The 23,426-nt window shown below is 40.4% G+C and overlaps 1 protein-coding gene across 2 annotated transcripts in view; it reads left to right on the top strand.

The window, feature by feature from the left end:
• The window catches only part of ADAMTS17 (ADAM metallopeptidase with thrombospondin type 1 motif 17), a 376,073-nt gene that overhangs the window by 259,823 nt on the left and 92,824 nt on the right, over positions 1-23,426 (top strand). The gene's annotated exons all lie outside the window — the stretch shown is intronic.

The raw sequence follows: 23,426 nt of genomic DNA, 5'->3' as shown, positions 1-23,426 counted from the left end.
CTGGACATTTTTTGGTTGGTAAGCTATTAATTATTGCCTCAATTTTTGAGCCTGTTATTGGTCTATTCAGAGATTCAACTTCTTCCTGGTTTAGTCTTGGGAGGGTGTATGTGTTGAGGAATTTATCCATTTCTTCTAGATTTTCTAGTTTATTTGTGTAGAGGTGTTTATAAGATATGATGGTAGTTTGTATTTCTGTGGGATCAGTGGTGATATCCCCTTTATCATTTTGTATTGTGTCTATTTGATTCTTCTCTGTTTTCTTCTTTATTAGTCTTGCTAGTGGTCATCAATTTGTTGATCTTTTCAAAAAATCAGCTCCTGGATTCATTGATTTTTTGAAGGGTTTTTTGTGTCTCTATTTCCTTCATTTCTGCTCTGATCTTAGTTATTTCTTGCCTTCTGCATGCTTTTGAATGTGTTTGCTCTTGATTCTCTGGTTCTTTCAATTGTGATGTTAGGGTGTCAATTTTAGATCTTTCCTGTTTTCTCTTGTGGGCATTTAGTGCTATAACTTTCCATCTACACACTGCTTTGAATGTGTCCCAGAGATTCTGGTATGTTGTGTCTTTGTTCTCATTGGTTTCAAAGAACATCTTTATTTCTGCCTTCATTTCGTTATGTACCCAGTAGTCATTCAGGAGCAGGTTGTTCAGTTTCCATGTAGTTGAGCGGTTTTGAGTGAGTTTCTTAATCCTGAGTTCTAGTTTGATTGCACTGTGAGAAACAGTTTGTTATAATTTCTGTTGTTTTACATTTTCTGAGGAGTACTTTACTTCCAACTAAGTGGTCAATTTTGGAATAAGTGTGGTGTGGTGCTGAGAAGAATGTATATTCTGTTGATTTCGGGTGGAGAGTTCTATAGATGTCTGTTAGGTCTGCTTGGTGCAGAGCTGAGTTCAATTCCTGGATATCCTTGTTAACTTTGTGTCTCATTGATCTGTCTAATGTTGACAGTGGGGTGTTAAAGTCTCCCATTATTATTGTGTGGGAGTCTAAGTCTCTTTCTAGTCACTAAGGACTTGCTTTATGAATCTGGGTGCTCCTCTATTGGATGCATATATATTTAGGATAGTTAGCTCTTCTAGTTGAATTGATCCCTTTACCATTATGTAATGACCTTCTTTGTCTCTTTTAATCTTTGTTCATTTAAAATCTGTTTTATCAGAGACTAGGATTGCAACCTCTGCCTTTTTCTGTTTTCCATTGGCTTGGTAGATCTTCCTTCATCCCTTTATTTTGAGCCTGTGTGTGTCTCTGCACATGAGGTGGGTTTCCTGAATACAGCACACTGATGGGTCTTGACTCTTTATCCAATTTGCCAGTCTATGTCTTTTAATTGGAGCATTTAGCCCATTTACATTTAAGGTTAATATTGTTATGTGTGAATTTGATCCTGTCATTATGATATTAGCTGGTTATTTTGCTCATTAGTTGATGCAGTTTCTTCCTAGCCTTGATGGTCTTTACAATTTGGCTTGTTTTTGCAGTGGCTGTTACCAGTTGTTCCTTTCCATGTTTAGTGCTTCCTTCAAGAGCTCTTGTAAGGCAGGCCTGGTGGTGACAAAATCTCTCAGCATTTGCTTGTCTGTAAAGTATTTTATTTCTCCTTCACTTATGAAGCTTAGTTTGGCTGGATATGAAATTCTGGGTTGAAAATTCTTTCCTTTAAGAATGTTGAATATTGGCCCCCACTCTCTTCTGGCTTATAGAGTTTCTGCCGAGAGATCAGCTCTTAGTCTGATGATGGGCTTGCCTTTGTGGGTAACCCGACCTTTCTCTCTGGCTGCCCTTAACATTTTTTCCTTGATTTCAACTTTGGTGAATCTGACAATTATGTGTCTTGGAGTCACTCTTCTCAAGGAGTATCTTTGTGGTGTTCTCTGTATTTCCTGAATTTGAGTGTTGGCCTGCCTTGCTAGATTGGGGAAGTTCTCCTGGATAATATCCTGCAGAGTGTTTTCCAACTTGATTCCATTCTCCCTGTCACTTTCAGGTCCACCAATCAGACGTAGATTTGGTCTTTTCACATAGTCCCATATTTCTTGGAGGCTTTGTTCATTTCTTTTTATTCTTTTTTCTCTAAACTTCTCTTCTCACTTCATTTCATTCTTTCATCTTCCATCGCTGATACTCTTTCTTCCAGTTGATCGCATCGGCTACTGAGGCCTTGTGCATTTGTCACGTAGTTCTTGTGCCATGGCTTTCAGCTCCCTCAGGTCCTTTAAGGACATCTCTGCATTGGTTATTCTAGTTAGCCATTCGTCTAATTTTTTTTTCAAGTTTTTTAACTTCTTTGCCATGGGTTCGGACTTCCTCCTTTAGCTTGGAGTAGTTTGATCTTTTGAAGCCTTCTTCTGTCACCTCATCAAAGTCATTCTCCATCCAGCTTTGTTCCATTGCTGGTGAGGAGCTGTGTTCCTTTGGAGGAGTAGAGGCACTCCAGTTTTTAGCGTTTCCAGTTTTTCTGCGCTGTTTTTTCCCCATGTTTGTGGTTTTATCTACCTTTGGTCTTTGATGATGGTGATGTACAGATGGGTTTTTGGTATGGATGTCCTTTCTGTTTGTTAGTTTTCCTTCTGACAGTCAGGACCCTCAGCTACAGGTCTGTTGGATTTTGCTGGAGTTCCACTGCAGACCCTGTTTGCCTGGGTATCAGCAGCGGTGGCTGCAGAACAGCGGATATTGGTGAATTGCAAATGCTGCTGCCTGATCGTTCCTCTGGAAGTTTTGTCTTGGAGGAGTACCCAGTCGTGTGAGGTGTCAGTCCGCCCCTACAGGGGGGTGCCTCCCAGTTAGGCTACTCGGGGGTCAGGGACCCACTTGGGGAGGCAGTCTGCCCGTTCTCCGATCTCAAGCTGCATGCTGGGAGAACTACTACTCTCTTCAAGGCTGTCAGAAAGGGACAGTTAAGTCTGCAGAGGTTTCTGCTGCCTTTTGTTTGTCTGTGCCCTGCCCCCAGAGGTGGAGTCTACAGAGGCAGGCAAGCCTCCTTGAGCTGTGGTGGGCTCCACCCAGTTCGAGCTTCCCGGCGGCTTTGTTTACCTACTCAAGCCTCGGCAATGGCGGACACCCCACCCCCAGCCTCTCTGCCACCTTGCAGTTTGATCTCAGACTGCTGTGCTAGCAATGAGCGAGGCTCTGTGGGCATGGGACCCTCCCAGCGATGCGCGGGATATAATCTCCCGGTGTGCCATTTGTTAAGCCCATTGTAAGAGTGCGGTATTAGGGTGGGAGTGACCTGATTTTCCAGGTGCCGTCTGTCACCCCTTTCTTTGACTAGGAAGGGGAATTCCCTGACCCCTTTCACTTCCCGGGTGAGGTGATGCCTCACCCTGCTTCGGCTCACTCACGGTGCACTGCACCCACTGTCCTGCAACCACTGTCCAGCACCCCCCAGTGAGATGAACCCGGTACCTCAGTTGGAAATGCAGGAATCACCCGTCTTCTTCATCGCTCACACTGGGAGCTGTAGACTGGAGCTGTTCCTATTTGGTCATCTTGGCTCAAAAACCTTGCCCTTGCTCTAGAGCCACTGGAGGGGGAAGGGCCAAGTGCCAGCTGCTCTGGCATGCCAGCATCACTATTCCCAAGTCACATGTGGTTGGAAAGCATCATACTAGATGACCACACAACTGCCTGGGGATCAGGGCACAACAATAAGGCACCCGCTGCCCTCAAACTAGACTTTGTTTACATTTGTGAAGTCTCTCCAAACATCCTGCAGGACATTTATTTGTAAACATCCAAGGCTAGGTCTGTGGTAACAATGCCAAGGCATTTGCTGTCAAGGCTGAAGGACACTGCTAAACTTTCTGACTGAGAAACTTTCTTTCTGGATGATTGAACATGTGGTTGTTTTCAGGTCTTCCAAAGATAACCTGAAAATGAATGAAAAGGAACTTCTTGAAAGGTTTAGGGAGAACAAGGACATCTCAGGCGGAAGTTCATCTATGGATGGAACAGAATGAATATACTTGGTTTTGCTGAAATAAACAAGCAAACAAAACTAACGTGAAAGTGCCTCCTAGGTCTCAGTGGCTTAACACAAAAGTCTGCTTCCAGCCCCTGCTGCCTGCACACTGTGGGTCAGCAGGAGGCCCTGCAGAGTGAGGTCACTCCTGGAACTAGGCTGGCAGAGACTTTATCTGTTCACAGGTTGCCATAGTCACCTTGGCAAGGAAAGGGAGTATGGCAAACCAGGCCCTGATGTGCTTCAGGCTCCTGCGGGGAAGCGACACACCTCATTTTCACTTACATTTTACTCTTCAAGTCACATGGTCACACACGTTTAAGTGGGTGGTGAAATGTGTTACTTCCATATTTCCAGAGAAAGACTTGGAAATATTTGTGGCCAGCACCATAACACAGCAGCTCTAGGAGTTTTCCCACAACACAGCACCTCTAGGAAACGCCTCTTCATTCTGGTATTTTGGTTGCCGACACAGCAACAGCTCCCTGCACCCAGCAGAAAGCCAATCCTGAGAGTAAGCAAACCCTGCGCATCCCCACGGGAGACCACCCACCTGCAGCCTCCTGGTTCTTGAAGGAGAGTCTGCAACACAAATGAGAAAAACCAAGATGAACTGAAAAAAAAAAAAAAAAGAATAACGGGAAAAAGTAACTCAAATAATGTAAGTTCTCTAATAACTATTTGTAGAAAGATTTAAGATGATATTGTAGCCACAAAACAAGAACAGAATGCCATGGGAAGGAACAATCAGAAAACAAAAAAGAGATCTCAAAAATTAAAAATATGACTATCAGACCAGCCTGAGCAACATGGCGAAACCCCACCTCTACAAAAAATACAAAAAAATCAGGTAGACACGGTGGTGTGTGCCTGAAGTCCCCACTACTCAGGAAGCGGGGGCAGGAGGATTGCATGAGCTGGGGTGGGGGTGCAGAGGTTACAGTTAGCTGAGATCACGCCACTGCACTCCATCCTGGGCAACAGACTGAGACCCTGTCTCAAAAAAAAAAAAAAAAGACTATCAAAACCATGCAATAAGGCCAGGCACGGTGGCTCACGCCTGTAATCCCAGCACTTTGGGAGGCCAAGGTGGATGGATCATGAGGTCAAGAGATGGAGACCATCCTGGCTAACATGGTAAAACCCCATCTCTACTAAAAATACAAAAATTAGCTGGGCGTGGTGGCACGTGCCTGTACTCCCAGCTACTCGGGAGGCCGAGGCAGGAGAATCGCTTGAACCCAGGAGGCGAAGGTTGCAGTGAGCCAAGATTGCACCACTGCACTCCAGCCTGGGCAACAGAAGCAAGACTCTTGGTCTCAAAGAAAACAAAAAAACCAATAAAAGCAAAGAAACAACAGATGATAGACTGATAGACTGACAATTTTTGCAACATGTCTAGTAAGTAAAGAGTCTGAGTCCAAAAAATATCAAATTATAGTAATATATGTTATGGACATTTTTTAAACTACTGCATCGTAACTAAATAAAAGATGGTAGTAAAATGGGCAAAGCTTAAGAACAAGGCCATTAACTGAAAAGGGAAAACAAATGGTCAATAAGTGTATAGGACACTGAGCCTTGTTGGTTGTCAGGGAAGTGCAAATTCAACTTATGACAACATCTTTTCACCAAATGGATTAGCAAATACTAAGAAGATTGATCTTGTCAAGTATTTAGAAATCTTTGAATAAACATTTACTCTCGTATAGTGTTGATTGGCTTAAATAGTATTTAAACCAAGGTCAACTAAGCAGTACCTGTGTTTGACTCAGTGATTCTCACAGTAGCTGACCTGGTAGGACATTATATCTATGCATAAGAAGACATGTACAAAGCCATTCATAGAAGTATTGTTTCTTTTCTAAGCAGCTTTATAAAGATATAATTCACATGCCATATAATTCACCCATTTAAAGTGTGCGATTGAATGAGTTTTAGCACAAGGTCATGCAGCCATGTATTAGGGTTCCGTAGAGGAGATACACACATACATATATATGGGAGTTTATTAAGTAGTGTGTGTGTATGTATGTGTGCATATATATATAGGGGAGTTTATTAAGTATTAACTTACATGATCACAACATCCCACAATAGGCTGTCCGCAAGCTGAGGAGCAAGGAGAGCCAGTCCCAGTCCCAAAACTGAAGAACTTGGGGGTCTGATGTTCCAGGGCAGGAAGCATCTAGCACAGGAGAAAGATGTAGGCTGGGAGCCTAGGCCCACTTCTCCTTTTCATGTTTTTCTGCCTGCTTTATATTTGCTGGCAGCTGATTAGATTGTGCCCTCCAGATTAAGGGTGGATCTGCCTTCCCCAGCGCCCTGACCCAAATGTTAAACTCTTTTGGCAACACCCTCACAGACACATCCAGGATCAATACTTTGTATCCTTTAATCTAATCAAGTTGACACTCAGTATCAACCATCACAAGTCCACCCCTTGTCAACTTGAACCCATACACATCTTCTGAGAACACACGTAGTCTTCAAATAAAGAAAATAATAAGGTCATAATTACCCCTAACATAATACAGCTATCCTTCGTACAACCAGAAATACACCAATCCCCAACCCAAATACTATTACATAAAGTTAACAATACTTAACATGCTGATATGAAGTCAATAAATCTTATGTCACATGATAAAGGAAAAGGAAATATACTTTCTTAGTGCAAGTGTATACATGCACAAACATGTTTTTAGCAAAAAAAGGAGGAAATATGACAATTACAGACTTCAGTTCTGCAGGTGGTCACATGGTTGTAGCTGGTATCGATAACTACCTTTTTCTACTACCCGTTCTGTATTCCCTTTGCCTTCAGCAAGCACCTCAGCAGGTCGTGGGTTTTTTCTTGGTGGAGTGACCCAAACCTTCATTCCTGAATGGTCTGGGTCATTTGTAGTCCTGCCTGGATTGGGCTGTTGTAGTTTCCCATTGACCTTAGTCACAGGGCATGGTGATACTAAGAGACGCCCTAATGGATCTCCTGTATTCCATGCATACTCTTCCTTACCTCCTTTGTGGAGTAGTAGACTGATTTCATCTTGATAGTCCAGGTCAGTCACCCCAGTCAACACTGTAACTCCCTTCTTGGCCTGTTGACTTAAAGGTGGGAGGAGCCCAAAGTGTCCAGGTGGGTACCAATCTTCCAGTTTAATGGAATCGTTGTGTCTCCTGGTGGCAGCATTTCTCCCTCTGGAACTAAGATTTCCAGGCCAGCAGAATGTAATGTCGGGGGAACAGGAAGCAAAAATTTTGTTAGGGGATCACTAGGGGTGATGGTGAGTGGTGTCAGTTCAGTTTCACCCCTTGATTCCTGGACCGTGAATCCTGGCTATGGGAGAAACAGTACGGTATATTGGATGCTAATTCAGAACATATACGGCCTGCTGGAGAACTTTGCCCCAGCCCTGCAAAGTATTGTCACCTAGTTGGCATTGTAATTGTGACTTCAAAAGGCCATTCCACCGTTCTTTCCAGCCCCTTCAGGATGATGGAGAACATGGTAAGACCAGTGAATTCCATGAGAATGAGCCCACTGCCACGCCTCTTTAGCTGTAAAGTGAGTGCCTTGGTCAGAGGCAGTGCTGTGTGGAACACCGTGATGGTGGATAAGGCATTCCGAGACTCCACGGATGGTAGTCTTGGCAGAAGCATTTCGTGCAGGATAGGCAAAGCCATATCCATAGTAAGTATCTATTCCAGTGAGGACAAACCACTGCCCTTTCCATGATGGAAAAGGTACAATATAATCAACTTGCCACCAGGTTGCTAGCTTATCACCCCAAGGAATGGTGCCATAACACCACAGTCATTCCCAAAAGAAACCCCATGCTTGGTAGCAGTCATTCCCCATCTCCCTCTTAAGCCCTAGGCAACCACTCATCTAATGTCTGTATCTACAAATTTGCCTATCTGGACATTTCATGTAAATGGAGTAGTATAATACGTGGTCCTTCCTGACAGGCTTTTTTCCCTTAGCATAGTATTTTCAAGTCATGCATGTTGTCACATACATCAATGTTTCTTTTTATTGCCAAATACTATTCCATTGTTTGGAGATAACACATTGTATAAATACAGTCATTGGTTGATTGGTATTTGGATTGTTTCCACTTTTTTGGCTGTTAGGAATAATGCTGTTATAAACTTTTGTGTACGAGTTATCATGTGGACATGTTTTCATTTCCCTTGTATATATACCTGGGAGTGGAATTGGTGAGTGAGAATTCTGTGTTTAACTTTTGGAGTAGCTGCCAAACTCTTTTCCAAAGTGGCTGCACCACTTTACGTTTCTGGTAGCAGTGAATGAAGGCTACCGTTTCGCCATGTTCTCTCCAACTTACTATTTTTTGTTAGAGTCATCCTAGTGGGTACAATGTGGTATGTCCTTGTGGTTTTGGTTTGCACTTCCCTAATGACTAATAAATCATTAGCATCTTTTTATTTGCTTATGGATTGTTCATATATCTTTTTTGCGGAAGTGCCTGTTAAAATCCTTTGCCCATTTTTAAATTGGATTGTCATTTTCTTGTCGAGCTGCAAGCTTTCTTTATATATTCTGGATGTAGTTCCTTTATCAGACAAATGTTTTGCACAGATTTTCTCCCAGTGTATGAGTTGGCTTTTCACTCTCTTGATGGTATCTTTTGAAACACAGGTTTTCAGTTTTGATGCAATCCAGTTAAACTATTTTTTCTTTTGTTGCTTGTGCTTTTGCTGCTATGTCTAAGAAACTATTGCCTAATTCAAGGTCATGAAGATTTACCCCTCTGTTTTCTTCCAAGAGGTTTCTAGTTTTAGCTCTGATACTTCTGTGATCCATTTTTTAGTTAATTTTTTGTATGGTCTGAAATAGGTGTACAACTTCATCCTTTTGCATATGGATATCCAGTTGTCCCAACACTGTTGGTTGAAGACTGTTCTTTCCCCGATGAATATTCTTGGCACCTTTGTTTTTTAAAAAATTGTTTTCTGGACTCTCAATTATATTCCATTGTTAGAAACTACTGTCTTTATGCCATTACCTTCCTGTCTTGATTGCTATAGATAGCTAGAAAGTTTTGGAATCAGGAAATCTGAGTTCTTTAACTTCTTTTGAAGTATTATTTTGGCTATTCTGGGTCTGTTGCATTTTCATCTGAATTTTAGGAACAGCTTGTCATTTTTTGCAAAAAAAAAAAAAGCTGGGATTTTTTATAGGGATTACGTTGAATCTGTAGACCAATTTGTGAAGCAGTTACATTTTTACAATGTCGTCTGATCCAAGAATATAAAATATCTTTCCATTTATTTAGATATTTGTTAATACCTTTCAGCAATGTGTTGTAGTCTTCAGCTTACAAACCCTCCAGGTCTTTTTTTAATGTATTCCTAAGTGTTTGATTCTTTTTGATGCTACTTAAATTGAATTGTTTTTAAATTTCATTTTCCAACTGTTCATTGCTAACATATAGAAATGCAGTTGATTTTTATATATTGGCCTTGTATCCTGCAATCTTACTGAACCTGTCATATAGGTTTTTTAATGGATTCCTTAGGATTTTCTGTATATAAGATTTTAGCATCTGCAAATAGAGATAATTTTACTTCTTCTTTCCAACCTGTATGCCTTGTATTTCTTTTCCTTGCCTAGTTGCCCTAGATAGAACTCCCAGGACAGTGTTGAATGGGAGTAGCAGGACGTCCCTGTCTTGTTCCTTATCTTAGGGGACAAGCATTTAGTATTTCACCATTAAGTATGCTGTTAGCTGTGGAGTTTTGTAGATGCCCTTTATCAGGTTGAGCATGCTCCCTTCTATTCCTAGTTTGTTGAGTATTTTTATCAGGAAGGAGTGTTGAAATTTGTCAAATGCTTTTCCTGCACCTATTGAGATGATCTTGTGGATTTTGCTCCTTATTAACATGGAGGATTATATTGATTGATTTTTTTTTTTTTTGAGAGGGAGTCTCACTCTGTTGCCCAGGCTGGAGTGCAGTTGCACAATCTCGGATCACTGCAACCCTTGCCCACCGGGTTCAAGCGATTCTCGTGCCTCAGCCTCCTGAGTAGCTGGGATTATAGGCACGCACCACCATGCCAGGCTAATTTTTGTGTGTGTGTGTGTGTGGTAGAGACAGGGTTTCACCATGTTGGCCAGGCTGGTTTCAAACTCCTGGCCTCAAGTGATCCACCTGTCCCGGCCTCCCAAACTGCTGGGATTACAGGGGTTAGCCAGTGTGCCCAGTCTGATTTTTCCATATGTTAAACCAAGCTTGAGTCCTAGCATAAATCATATTTGATCATAGTGTAGAATCCTTTTTATATGTGGCTGGATTGGGCTTGCTAGTATTTTGTGGAGGGGTTTTCTGTGCATATTCATATATGATGTAGTGTTGTTTCTTATAGTGAAAATTTTGAAACAATCTAAATGTCCATTAATAGGTGAGTAGATATATAAACATCATAGCGATTTAAGCAAAAAAATAGAGCTATACATAATAACATACATGATCTCTGAGACATGCTTTTAAAAATTGCAAATGTAGTATGATATAATATTGAGTTACTCCTAACATAGAATTGAGACAAATGTAAATATGAAAATACTATGCTATGTTTTTGTTTGTGTAGTATTAAACTTCTTCCAGTGAGAAAGTATACTCAAGTGTATTTGTATAAATTCAAAATATATAAATTGTTTTTTAAAAGGAAAATGACAATGAACACACTGATATCAATAAATCTATGTCCTAACAAATTTCACTGTAAACCAAGGAAAGTCCTGTTAGCCTACAACACTGTCCTGTTTCTCCCTACCACACCTACTGCAAGCAGTCAGTATGATTAGAACTTGTCTCACTTTAAAATTTGAAATAAATTTACCAGCACAGGATCTATACAAGTATCCAGCAATAGGAAAAAGATAAAGGGGACAAGGAAAACATATGACTTTTTAAAAATCCTGGCAAAATCTTACCAAGGAAAAGATGAAAATTGTGACCCAGTGTTACTGCCATAAATTTCAGAAATTGATCAACAGTAGCCTTGATAAAATAGGAACTCATAGGCCAGGCGCAATGGCTCACGCATGTAACCCCAGCACTTTGGGAGGCTGGGGCAGGTGGATCACCTGAGGTCAGGAGTTCGAGACCAGCCTGGCCAACATAGTGCAACCCCATCTCTACTAAAAATACAAAAATTAGCTGTGCATGGTGGTGGGCGCCTGTAATCCCAGCTACTAAGGAAGCTGAGGTAGGAGAATTGCTTGAACCCGGAAGGTGGAGGTTGCATTGAGCTGAGATCACGGTACTGTGCTCCAGCCTAGGCAACAGAGCAAAACTCCATCTTGAAAACAAAAAAAAGAAAGAAAATAAGAATTCATAGCTAAGATACAAAACCTCAGGAAAGAAACAGTGACACAATGAAGCAAGAGAGAGAGATGAAACGTGACTTAGCAGAATTGAGGACGTACGTAGGAGAGGTCACTGAATCCATCACAGAAACCAGGTCTACGTGGAAGCAGACAGAGAAAATCAGCACTATGAGAGTGCAGTAAGAAACCTGGAGGACAGGATTGAGGAAAACAACAGTGGAAAATGGAAATAAACAAAAAGTCCCGGGATAAAAGATCAAATGAGCACTGCAGAAGGCAAAGGAGACAAATGTATATACTTTGATATCCCCCCGAAAAGAAAACCAAGCAAATAGATCAGAAAAAAGATAGGTGTACAGATAATATAGCCTTGTATCCCAGGAAAAGTTGACACAAAGCTATGAATAGCCTAATAGTTATTAGACATTAAAGGTAAGACTCTTTTGAGCATCCCATCTAAATTTTAGAGAACCTAATAATAGGGCAATAACCAGCAGTCCTCAGACTTCTCCACGGTCACATTTTGTGGAGCCACTCATACAACAGCCTCAGAGAAAGCAAGTATGACCTCAACATGTTACAGCAGCCAAATTGACATTCAAGGATAAGGACAATGAACAATTATTTTTTGCTGTACAGTATCATATTTCAGAAAATGGAATTCCCATAAGCCCATCTCAAAGGGAACACATTTGAGACCAGCAAGAATTTATTAGAGAAACTGGCAGAAAAATGCATAACAAACATTAAATTCCTTTTTAGGATGAAAACTAAAACAACTATAGGAATTACCTTAGAGAGTAAAAAGTAAATGTTACAAACTAATACAATGTCAAAATGATATAATAAAAGTTGAAATGGGATGTGAGAAAGTAGGATGCACCATGATTATTCTCATTTCCTTATTTTGTAATATCCAGGGACTAAATTGCATCTGATAAGTTACACAATAGAAGTATAAATATACAGGCCTATGGAAGAACATTAAATAAAAAATAACAAGTAGAATTTATTGGTAGGGGGCAGGATGAAGAAATCCAACTAAATAGTATACAGCTCCACTGTTTTCTCATTTAATGAACCAAATGGGGGTAGGAAAGTACAAATATGTAAAGTAATAGAGAATAGGGAAATAAAGTACAGAGGAAATTAATAAGTCATAAGAGATTACATTGCTCGGTTCTGTAAATAATTTTAAAACCTGTTTGAAATGAATGATTGAAAAAATTTCCCAATCGTGACTCTATATAAAATCAACACAGATAAGTTATTACAGAAGCATAGAAATACTCCTAATTAAAGCAAGTATAATACTGATACTAAAACCCAATCCAACAAAGGAAGCATAAGAACAATTACAGAGCATTCTTACGAATAATTTTGCGAAAGTTCTAAATATAATATTAGCAAACAATTCAGCAGCATATTAAAATAATATGCTATTGCCAAGTGAGGTTTATTCTGAGATGTGAAGATGGTTTTATATTAGAAAATATATTAATATAATTATACTGTTAATAGAACAAGGTGTAAGAGCAAGAGGAAACTATGCCCTTAGATGCTGAAAGAGCATGCAGTAAAATTCAACCTTTATTCCTAACAAAACTCTTCATATGAGAATAATGTATATGTCTTTAACATGATTATATTATGCATAAAATATGTTATACATGAGATATTATTATACACTCTATATAACCATAAGCCCACATTATATTCAACAGCAAAACACTGTAAGCATTCTTGTTGTAATAAAAAACAAAACAAAGGTGTACATTCTCTCCAGGAATATTTGACATTTTTCTGATGGTGCTCACCAATGCATTTAGAAAAGAAAAATGACTACGGCCACACCGCCCCAAATGTGTCTGATCTTCTCTGATCTCAGAAGCTAAGCAAGGTCAGGTCTGGTTAGTACTTGGATGGGTGAGGAATACATATGTTTATACCATAAACATTTCAAAAGAGTAAAACTATTACTGTGGTAGATATTATTGTGATATTATTATTTATCTTGAAATCCTAAGAGAATTAACCGTGAAAATATGACAAATTATAAAAGGATTCAGGAAGTTGGGTACAAAATTAATACATAGAAATCAGTTGCATTTTTTTTATTATACTCTAAGTTCTAGGGTACATGTGCACAACGTGCAGGTTAGTTACATAGGTATACATGTGCCATGTTGGTGTGCTGCACCCATCAACTCGTCATTTAACATTAGGTATATCTCCTAATGCTATATCTCCCCCCTCCCCCCACCCCACAACAGTCCCCAGTGTGTGATGTTCCCCTTCCTGTGTCCATGTGTTCTCATTGTTCAATTCCCACCTATGAGTGAGAACATGCGGTGTTTGGTTTTTTGTCCTTGTGATAGTTTGCTGAGAGTGATGGTTTCCAGCTTCATCCATGTCCCTACAAAGGACATGAACTCATCATTTTTTATGGCTGCATAGTATTCCATGGTGTATATGTGCCACATTTTTTTAATCCAGTCTATCATTGTTGGACATTTGGCTTGGTTCCAAGTCTTTGCTATTGTGAATAGTGCCGCAATAAACATACGTGTGCATGTGTCTTTATAACAGCATGATTTATATTCCTTTGGGTATATACCCAGTAATGGGATGGCTGGGTCAAATGGTATTTCTAGTTCAAGATCTCTGAGGAATCGCCACACTGACTTCCACAATGGTTGAACTAGTTTACAGTCCTACCAACAGTGTAAAAGTGTTCTATTTCTCCACATCCTCTCCAGCACCTGTTGTTTCCTGACCTTTTAATGATCGCCATTCTAACTGGTGTGAGATGGTATCTCATTGTGGTTTTGATTTGCATTTCTCTGATGGCCAGTGATGGTGAGCATTTTTTTCATGTGTCTTTGGCCGCATAAATGTCTTCTTTTGAGAAGTGTCTGTTCATATACTTTGCCCACTTTTTGATGGGGCTGTTTGTTTTTTTCTTGTAGATTTGAGTTCATTGTAGATTCTGGATATTAGCCCTTTGTCAGATGAGTAGATTACAAAAATTTTCTCCCATTCTGCAGGTTGCCTGTTCACTCTGATGGTAGTTTCTTTTGCTTTGCAGAAGCCCTTTAGTTTAATTTTGTCAATTTTGTCCCATTTGTCAATTTTGGCTTTTGTTGCCATTGCTTTTGGTGTTTTAGATATGAAGTCCTTGCCCATGCTTATGTCATGAATGGTGTTGCCTAGGTTTTCTTCTAGGGTTTTTATGGTTTTAGATCTAACATTTAAGTCTTTAATCCATCTTGAATTAATTTTTGTGTAAGGTGTAAGGAGGGGATCCAGTTTCAGCTTTCTACATATGGCTAGCCAGTTTTCCCACCACCATTTGTTAAATAGGGAATCCTTTCCCCATTTCTTGTTTTTGTCAGGTTTGTCAAAGATCAGATGGCTGTAGATGTGCGGTATTATTTCTGAGTGCTCTGTTCTGTTCCATTGGTCTATAGCTCTGTTTTGGTACCAGTACCATGCTGTTTTGGTTACTGTAGCCTTGTAGTATAGTTTGAAGTCAGGTAGCGTGATGCCTCCAGCTTTGTTCTTTTGGCTTAGGATTGACTTGGTGATGCGGGCTCTCTTTTGGTTCCATATGAACTTTAGTTTTTTCCAATTCTGTGAAGAAAGTCATTGGTAGCTTGATGGAGATGGCATTGAATCTATAAATTACCTTGGGCAGTATGGCCATTTTCATGATATTGATTCTTCCTACCCATGAGCATGGAATGTTCTTCCATTCGTTTGTATCCTCTTTTATTTCATTGAGCAGTGGTTTGTAGTTCTCCTTGAAGAGGTCCTTCACATCCCTTGTAAGTTGGATTCCTAGGTATTTGATTGTCTTTGAAGCAATTGTGAATGGGAGTTCACTCATGATTTGGCTCTGTGTTTGTCTGTTATTGGTATATAAGAAAGACTGTGATTTTTGCACATTGATTTTGTATCCTGAGACTTTGCGGAAGTTGCTTATCAGCTTAAGGAGATTTTGGGCTGAGACGATGGGGTTTTCTAGATATACAGTCATGTCATCTGCAAACAGGGACAATTTGACTTCCTCTTTTCCTAATTGAATACCCTTTATTTCCTTCTCCTGCCTGACTGCCCTGGCCAGAACTTCCAACACTGTGTTGAATAGGAGTGGCGAGAGAGGGCATACCTGTCTTGTGCCAGTTTTCAAAGGGAATGCTTCCAGTTTTTGCCCATTCAGTATGATATTGGCTATGGGTTTGTCATAAATAGCTCTTATTATTTTGAGATACCTATCAATACCTAATTTATTGAGAGTTTTTAGCATGAAGAGTTGTTGAATTTTGTCAAAGGCCTTTTCTGCATCTATTGAGATAATCATGTGGTTTTTGTCTTTGGTTCTGTTTATATGCTGGATTACGTTTATTGAATTGCGTATGTTGAACCAGCCTTGCATCCCAGGGATGAAGCCCACTTGATCATGGTGGATAAGCTTCTTGATGTGCTGCTGGATTCGGTTTGCCAGTATTTTATTGAGGATTTTTGCATCGATGTTCATCAGGGATATTGGTCTAAAATTCTCTTTTTTTGTTGTGTCTCTGCCAGCCTTTGGTATCAGGATGATGCTGGCCTCATAAAATGAGTTAGGGAGGATTCCCTCTTTTTCTGTTGATTGGAATAGTTTCAGAAGAAATGGTACCAGCTCCTCCTTGTACCTCTGGTAGAATTCGGCTGTGAATCCATCTGGTCCTGGACTTTTTTTGGTTGGTAAGCTATTAATTATTGCCTCAATTTCACAGCCTGTTATTGGTCTATTCAGAGATTCAACTTCTTCCTGGTTTAGTCTTGGGAGGGTGTATGTGTTACGGAATTTATCCATTTCTTCTAGATTTTCTAGTTTATTTGCATAGAGGTGTTTGTAGTATTCTCTGATGGCAGTTTGTATTTCTGTGGGATCAGTGGTGATATCCCCTTTATCATTTTTTATTGCGTCTATTTGATTCTTGTCTCTTTTCTTCTTTATCAGTCTTGCTAGTGGTCTGTCAATTTTGTTGATCTCCTCAAAAAACCAGCTCCTGGATTCATTGATTTTTTTTGAAGGGTTTTTTGTGTCTCTATTTCCTTCATTTCTGCTCTGATCTTAGTTATTTCTTGCCTTCTGCTAGCTTTTGAATGTGTTTGCTCTTGATTCTCTAGTTCTTTTAATTGTGATGTTAGGGTGTCAATTTTAGATCTTTCCTGCTTTCTCTTGTGGGCATTTAGTGCTATAAATTTCCCTCTACACACTGCTTTAAATGTGTCCCAGAGAATCTGGTATGTTGTGTCTTTGTTCTCGTTGGTTTCAAAGAACAACTTTATTTCTGCCTTCATTTCGTTATGTACCCAGTAGTCATTCAAGAGCAGGTTGTTCAGTTTCCATGTAGTTGAGCGATTTTGAGTGAGTTTCTTAATCCTGAGTTCTAATTTGATTGCACTGTGGTCTGAGAGACAGTTTGTTATAATTTCTGTTGTTTTACATTTGCTGAGGAGTACTTTACTTCCAACTAAGTGATCAATTTTGGAATAAGTGTGGTGTGGTGCTGAGAAGAATGTATATTCTGTTGATTTAGGGTGGAGAGTTCTATAGATGTCTATTAGGTCCACTTGGTGCAGAGCTGAGTTCAATTCCTGGATATCCTTGTTAACTTTCTGACTCGTTGATCTGTCTAATGTTGACAGTGGGGTGTTAAAGTCTCCCATTATTATTGTTTGGGAGTCTAAGGCTCTTTCTAGGTCTCTAAGAACTTGCTTTATGAATCTGGGTGCTCCTGTATTGGGTGCATATATATTTAGGATAGTTAGCTCTTTTTGTTGAATTGATCCCTTTACCATTATGTAATGGCCTTCTTTGTCTCTTTTGATCTTTGTTGGCTTAAAGTCTGTTTTATCAGAGACTAGGATTGCAACCCCTGCCTTTTTTTGTTTTCCATTGGCTTGGTAGATCTTCCTCCATCCCTTTATTTTGAGCCTATGTGTGTCTCTGCACATGAGATGGGTTTCCTGAATACAGCACACTGATGGTTCTTGACTCTTTATCCAGTTTGCTAGTCTGTGTCTTTTAATTGGAGCATTTAGCCCATTTACATTTAAGGTTAATATTGTTATATGTGAATTTGATCCTGTCATTATGATGTTAACTGGTTATTTTGCTCTTTAGTTGGTGCAGTTTCTTCCTAGCCTCGATGGTCTTTACAATTTGGCATGTTTTTGCAGTGGCTGTTACCAGTTGTTCCTTTCCATGTTTAGTGCTTCCTTCAGGAGCTCTTGTAGGACAGGCCTGGTGGTGACAAAATCTCTCAGCATTTGCTTGTCTGTAAAGTATTTTATTTCGGGCAGGCCTGGTGTGACAAAATCTCTCAGCATTTGCTTGTCTGTAAAGTATTTTATTTCTCCTTCACTTATGAAGCTTAGTTTGGCTGGATATGAAATTCTGGGTTGAAAATTCTTTTCTTTAAGAATGTTGAATATTGGCCCCCCACTCTCTTCTGGCTTGTAGAGTTTCTGCTGAGAGATCCGCTGTTAGTCTGATGGGCTTCCCTTTGTGGGTAACCTGACCTTTCTCTCTGGCTGCCCTTAACATTTTTTCCTTGATTTCAACTTTGGTGAATCTGACAATTATGTGTCTTGGAGTTGCTCTTCTCGAGGAGTATCTTTGTGGCGTTCTCTGTATTTCCTGAATTTGAGTGTTGGCCTGCCTTGCTAGATTGGGGAAGTTCTCCTGGATAATATCCTGCAGAGTGTTTTCCAACTTGGTTCCATTCTCCCCGTGACTTTCAGGTACACCAATCAGAAGTAGATTTGGTCTTTTCACATAGTCCCATATTTCTTGGAGGCTTTGTTCATTTCTTTTTATTCTTTTTTCTCTAAACTTCTCTTCTCGCTTAATTTCATTCATCTTCCATCGCTGATACCCTTTCTTCCAGTTGATCGAATCAGCTACTGAGGCTTCTGCATTCGTCACGTAGTTCTCATGGCTTGGTTTTCAGCTCCCTCAGGTCCTTTAAGGACTTCTCTGCATTGGTTATTCTAGTTAGCCATTCATCTAATCTTTTTTCAAGGTTTTTAACTTCTATGCCATGGGTTTCAACTTCCTCCTTTAGCTCAGAGTAGTTTGATCATCTGAAGCCTTCTGCTCTCAGCTTACCATTCTCTGTCCCTTTGTTCCCTTGCTGGTGAGGAGCTGCGTTTCTTTGGAGGAGGAGAGGTGCTCTGATTTTTAGAGTTTCCAGTTTTTCTGCTCTTTTTTTCCCCATGTTTGTGGTTTTATCTACCTTTGGTCTTTGATGATGGTGACATACAAATGGGGTTTTGGTGTGGATATCCTTTCTGTTTGTTAGTTTTCCTTCTAACAGTCAGGACCCTCAGCTACAGGTCTTTTGGATTTTGCTGGAGGTCCACTCCAGACCCTGTTTGCCTGGGTATCAGCAGCAGAGGCTGCAGAACAACGGATATTGGTGAACAGCAGATGTTGCTGCCTGATCGTTCCTCTGGAAGTTTTGTCTCAGAGGGGTACCCAGCTGTGTGAGGTGTCAGTCTGCTCCTACTCGGGGGTGCCTCCCATTTAGGCTACTCAGGGGTCAGGGACCCACTTGAGGAGGCAGTCTGTCTGTTCGCAGATGTCCAGCTGTGTGCTGGGAGAACCACTACTCTGTTCAAGGCTGTCAGAAAGGGACATTTAAGTCTGCAGAGGTTACTGCTGCCTTTTGTTTGGCTATGCGCTGCCCCAAGAGGTGGAGTCTACAGAGGAAGGCAGGCCTCCTTGAGCTGCGGTGGGCTCCACCCAGTTCGAGCTTCCCGGTGGCTTTGTTTACCTACTCAAGCCTGGACAATGGCGGGCCCCCCTCCCGCAGCCTCACTGCCGCCTTGCAGTTTCATCTCAGACTGCTGTACTAGCAATGAGTGAGTCTCTGTGGGTGTAGGACCCTTCGAGCCAGGCGCAGGATATAATCTCCTGGCGTGCCGTTTGCTAAGACCGTTGGAAAAGCGCAGTATTAGGGTGGGAGTGACCCGATTTTCCAGGTGCCATCTGTCACGCCTTTCTTTGACTACGAAAGGGAATTGCCTGACCCCTTGCGCTTCCCGGGTGACGGGATGCCTCTCCCTGCTTCAGCTCACGCTCAGTGCGCTGCACCCACTGTCCTGCACCCACTTTCTGACACTCCCCAGTGAGATGAACCAGGTACCTCAGTTGGAAATGCAGAAATCACCTGTCTTCTGTGTCACTCACACTGGGAGCTGTAGACTGGAGCTGTTCCTGTTCGGCCATCTTGGCTCTTTTTTTTTCATTTGCATTTTTTGTACAAATTAATAAACGGTTAAAAGATAAAAGGTAGGAAACAATCCAAGGGATTGATCTGATCTGACCTGGGAAGCACAAAGTCATCCAAGCAGGGTAAATAAAAAATAAAAGATAAAATAAGCACTGCAGAAGACAAAAGAGATAAACATATGTACTCTGATGTTCAAAAGAAAATCAAATAGGTCAGAAAAAAAAAATGTGTACTAATAATATAGCTTTGTGTCCCAAGAAAGGTTGACACAAAACTATGAGTAGTCTAATAGTTCTTAGATGTTAAACGTAAAATGTGACTGGAGAAATTTGACAACTGGTATTTCCCTTTTATCTATGCTTAGAAATGTCATGGTGAAACTGCAGAACACCAAGGAATATTGCTGAGACAGATAGGCTACTTAGAAAGGAACAACACTTAGAATGATGGCTGCCTTCTCAATATCATAAGGGAAGACAGTGGAAAAGTGTATTTCAAGTGTTGAAGGAATATTGCTGAGACAGATGGGCCACTTAGAAAGGAACGACACTTAGAATGATGGCTGCTTTCTCAATATCATAAGGGAAGACAGTGGAAAAGTGTATTTCAAGTGTTGAAGGAATATTGCTGAGACAGGCCGCTTAGAAAGGAACGACACTTAGAAGGATGGCTGCCTTCTCAATATCATAAGGGAATACAGTGGAAAAGTGTATTTCAAGTGTTGAAGGAATATTGCTGAGACAGATAGGCCACTTAGAAAGGAACGACACTTAGAAGGATGGCTGCCTTCTCAATATCATAAGGGAAGACAGCGGAAAAGTGTATTTCAAGTGTTGAAGGAATACTGCTGAGACAGAAAGGAACGACACTTAGAAGCATGGCTGCCCTCTCAATATCATAAGGGAAGACAGCAGAAAAGTGTATTTCAAGTGTTGAAGGAATACTGCTGAGACAGAAAGGAACGACACTTAGAAGGATGGCTGCCCTCTCAATATCATAAGGGAAGACAGCGGAAAAGTGTATTTCAAGTGTTGAAGGAATACTGCTGAGACAGAAAGGAACGACACTTAGAAGGATGGCTGCCCTCTCAATATCATAAGGGAAGACAGCGGAAAAGTGTATTTCAAGTGTTGAAGGAATACTGCTGAGACAGAAAGGAACGACACTTAGAAGGATGGCTGCCCTCTCAATATCATAAGGGAAGACAGTGGAAAAGTGTATTTCAAGCGTTGAAGGAATACTGCTGAGACAGATGGGCCACTTAGAAAGGAACGACACTTAGAATGATGGCTGCCTTCTCTGTATCATAAGGGAAGACAGTGGAAAAGTGTATTTCAAGTGTTGAAGGACAATAACAACCAATTTAGAATCAAATGCCCAAGAACACCATTTCTCAAAGCCAAGAGAATGTCAATGAAGACATTTATAGATAAACAAAGCCAGAGAGTTTACAACAACCAAGAGACCTACACTAAAGGAACTTCACATGGATTTAAGGAAGAAAAAAAGATATCAGAAGAATGGTCTGATGTGGGGAAGAAATGGTGAGAAAAAAATGATAAATGTTTATGTAAAACTAAGCAAACACCACATGTATGAAATAATTTTAAAAAAAATATCTAAGACGTGTATCCATATACCATCTAAGCCCTGACAAGCGTGATCACAGTTCAACTCTGAGTTCTTGGTATGGTTTGGGAGAAAAACAGTATGATGATTTCAGTAGATGCACAAAAACATTTTATTAACTTTAATATCTCTTCATGATAAAAGCTGTTAGCACACTAAGTATTCAAAAAGAGAATGTCCCCACATGTGTTTATTGCAGCACTGTTTACAATAGCAAAGACTTGGAACCGACCCAAATGCCCATCAATGATAGACTGGATAAAGAAAATGTGGCACATGTACACCATGGAATACTATGCAGCCATAAAAAAGAATGAGTTCATGTCCTTTGCAGGCACATGGATGAAGCTGGAAACCATCATTTTCAGCAAACTAACACAAAAACAGAAAACCAAACACCACATGTTCTCACTCATAAGTGGGAGTTGAACAATGAGAATTCATGGATACAGAGAGGGGAACATCACATACACCCCCCAGCCTGTCGGGGGGTGGGGGAAAAGGGGAGGGAGAGCATTAGGACAAATACGTAATGCATGCAGGGCTTAAAACCGAGGTGATGGGTTGACGGGTGCAGCAAACCACCATGGCACATGTATACATATGTAACAAACCTGCACGTTCAGCACATGTATCCCAGAACTTAAAGTAAAATTTAAACAAGAGAATGTCCCTAACCTGATAGATTCATGATACCTATCCTGTTCTCACAGTAACAATCTTTTTCGGTGGGAAAACTTCGGAAGCACTCCTAGGACATCATGAATTACACGAGGATGCCGCAATAGCATTTTGCATACAATGTGGTTTTGTAAATTGCAACCAGAATAGTGAAAGAAGAAACTAAAGGCATAAAGACTAGAAAGGAAGAAACAGAACTGTCATATTAGCAGATGTAGAGTTAGCTACATAGAAACTCGGCCAAAATATAGAAATTATTATAGTTTAAAAATGTAGCTGGCTACAGAACACCTCATATAGCCTATAGATCAATATACTTTTTGCTTGATCCTTTTATAATTTTTGAATTTTGTACCTTATACATACATTTCCTAGCAAAACTAATTATTTTGAAGTTGTCACTGATCTTTTAAAAGTACATATAATATTCTTTTCACATAAAATGATATATGTATGTTTATATGCATTAAGAGTTGTTGAAAAGGCTGGTCACCAAAATATTACTTTCTTGGGGTAATTTTCTCATTGTGATGTGGTATAGGTCAATTCTGGTTTTCTGCTATATGTTGTTTGAACTTTTGTATACTATTTTTATTATAAAAATAAATCCATTTTATTGTGAGAAAATGAATGAATAAATAGACCCCTCAAAATAGGTATTTCCATGATTTCCACATAGTTGAACCTAGAAATCTCTAATTTTTTACAGCTCCGCTCATGATTCTGGTGATCACATTGGGAACAACAGGGCTAGGATTTGTAATCTAAGTTGAGAGCCTCATCTGAATCACAGAAACAAACGCCTAATATGCTTGTCTAAATCCCAAATAAAAATCAAACCAAAATTATTACCAGCCTACGTTTCAGAATCTCACCGTCATGTTAGGCTCACTTACTGGCAATCACCCTATTAACCAGGCATTAGCCAGTTGCCAGCTTCTGCCCTGGCAGCTTCAGTCATGTTTTCCCGAGTCTTCACTTCCTACCTGCCGTCCTGGCCCCCTACTCTGCTTAAAAACATGCAAGGAATTGGACAAAACTATACAAGTGAAATGGCCAAAGGTGGTGGAAGCAAGAAACGGTGCACCGTGTGTCAAGGCAATACTGTAGTTTTGTCATAGGGTAAATTGCTTGGTTTCTGCTGTCATCCCATGGATATTCAGGGAAAGTTCAAAATACAACAAAGAGCAAAAGGCCCTCCAGCAGATGAATGAGACCAGGGCCACTATTCACTGATGCACCAGGGAGGTGCCATTCTCGTAGAATACCAGGCTCTATTCTTTTGCTATGGTTTCCGTAACAAAGTGCCGCAAACTAGGTGGCATAAGCACCAGAAACTTACTGTCTTTTGGTTCTGGAGTTGAGAAATCTGAGATCAAGGTGTCAGCAGGGTTGGTTCCTTCTGCAGGTCACGAAGGAGGATCTGTTCCATGCTTCTTGCCTAACTTCCGGTGGTTTGCTGGCAGTCTGTGGCGTTCCTTGGCTGCTTTG

Source organism: Pan paniscus, chromosome 16, assembly GCF_029289425.2.
Source record: "Pan paniscus chromosome 16, NHGRI_mPanPan1-v2.0_pri, whole genome shotgun sequence".
NCBI classification, from domain to species: Eukaryota; Metazoa; Chordata; class Mammalia; order Primates; family Hominidae; genus Pan; species Pan paniscus.
Note: the sequence above shows the minus strand (reverse complement) of the source record. Positions and strands in the feature narration are given on the sequence as shown.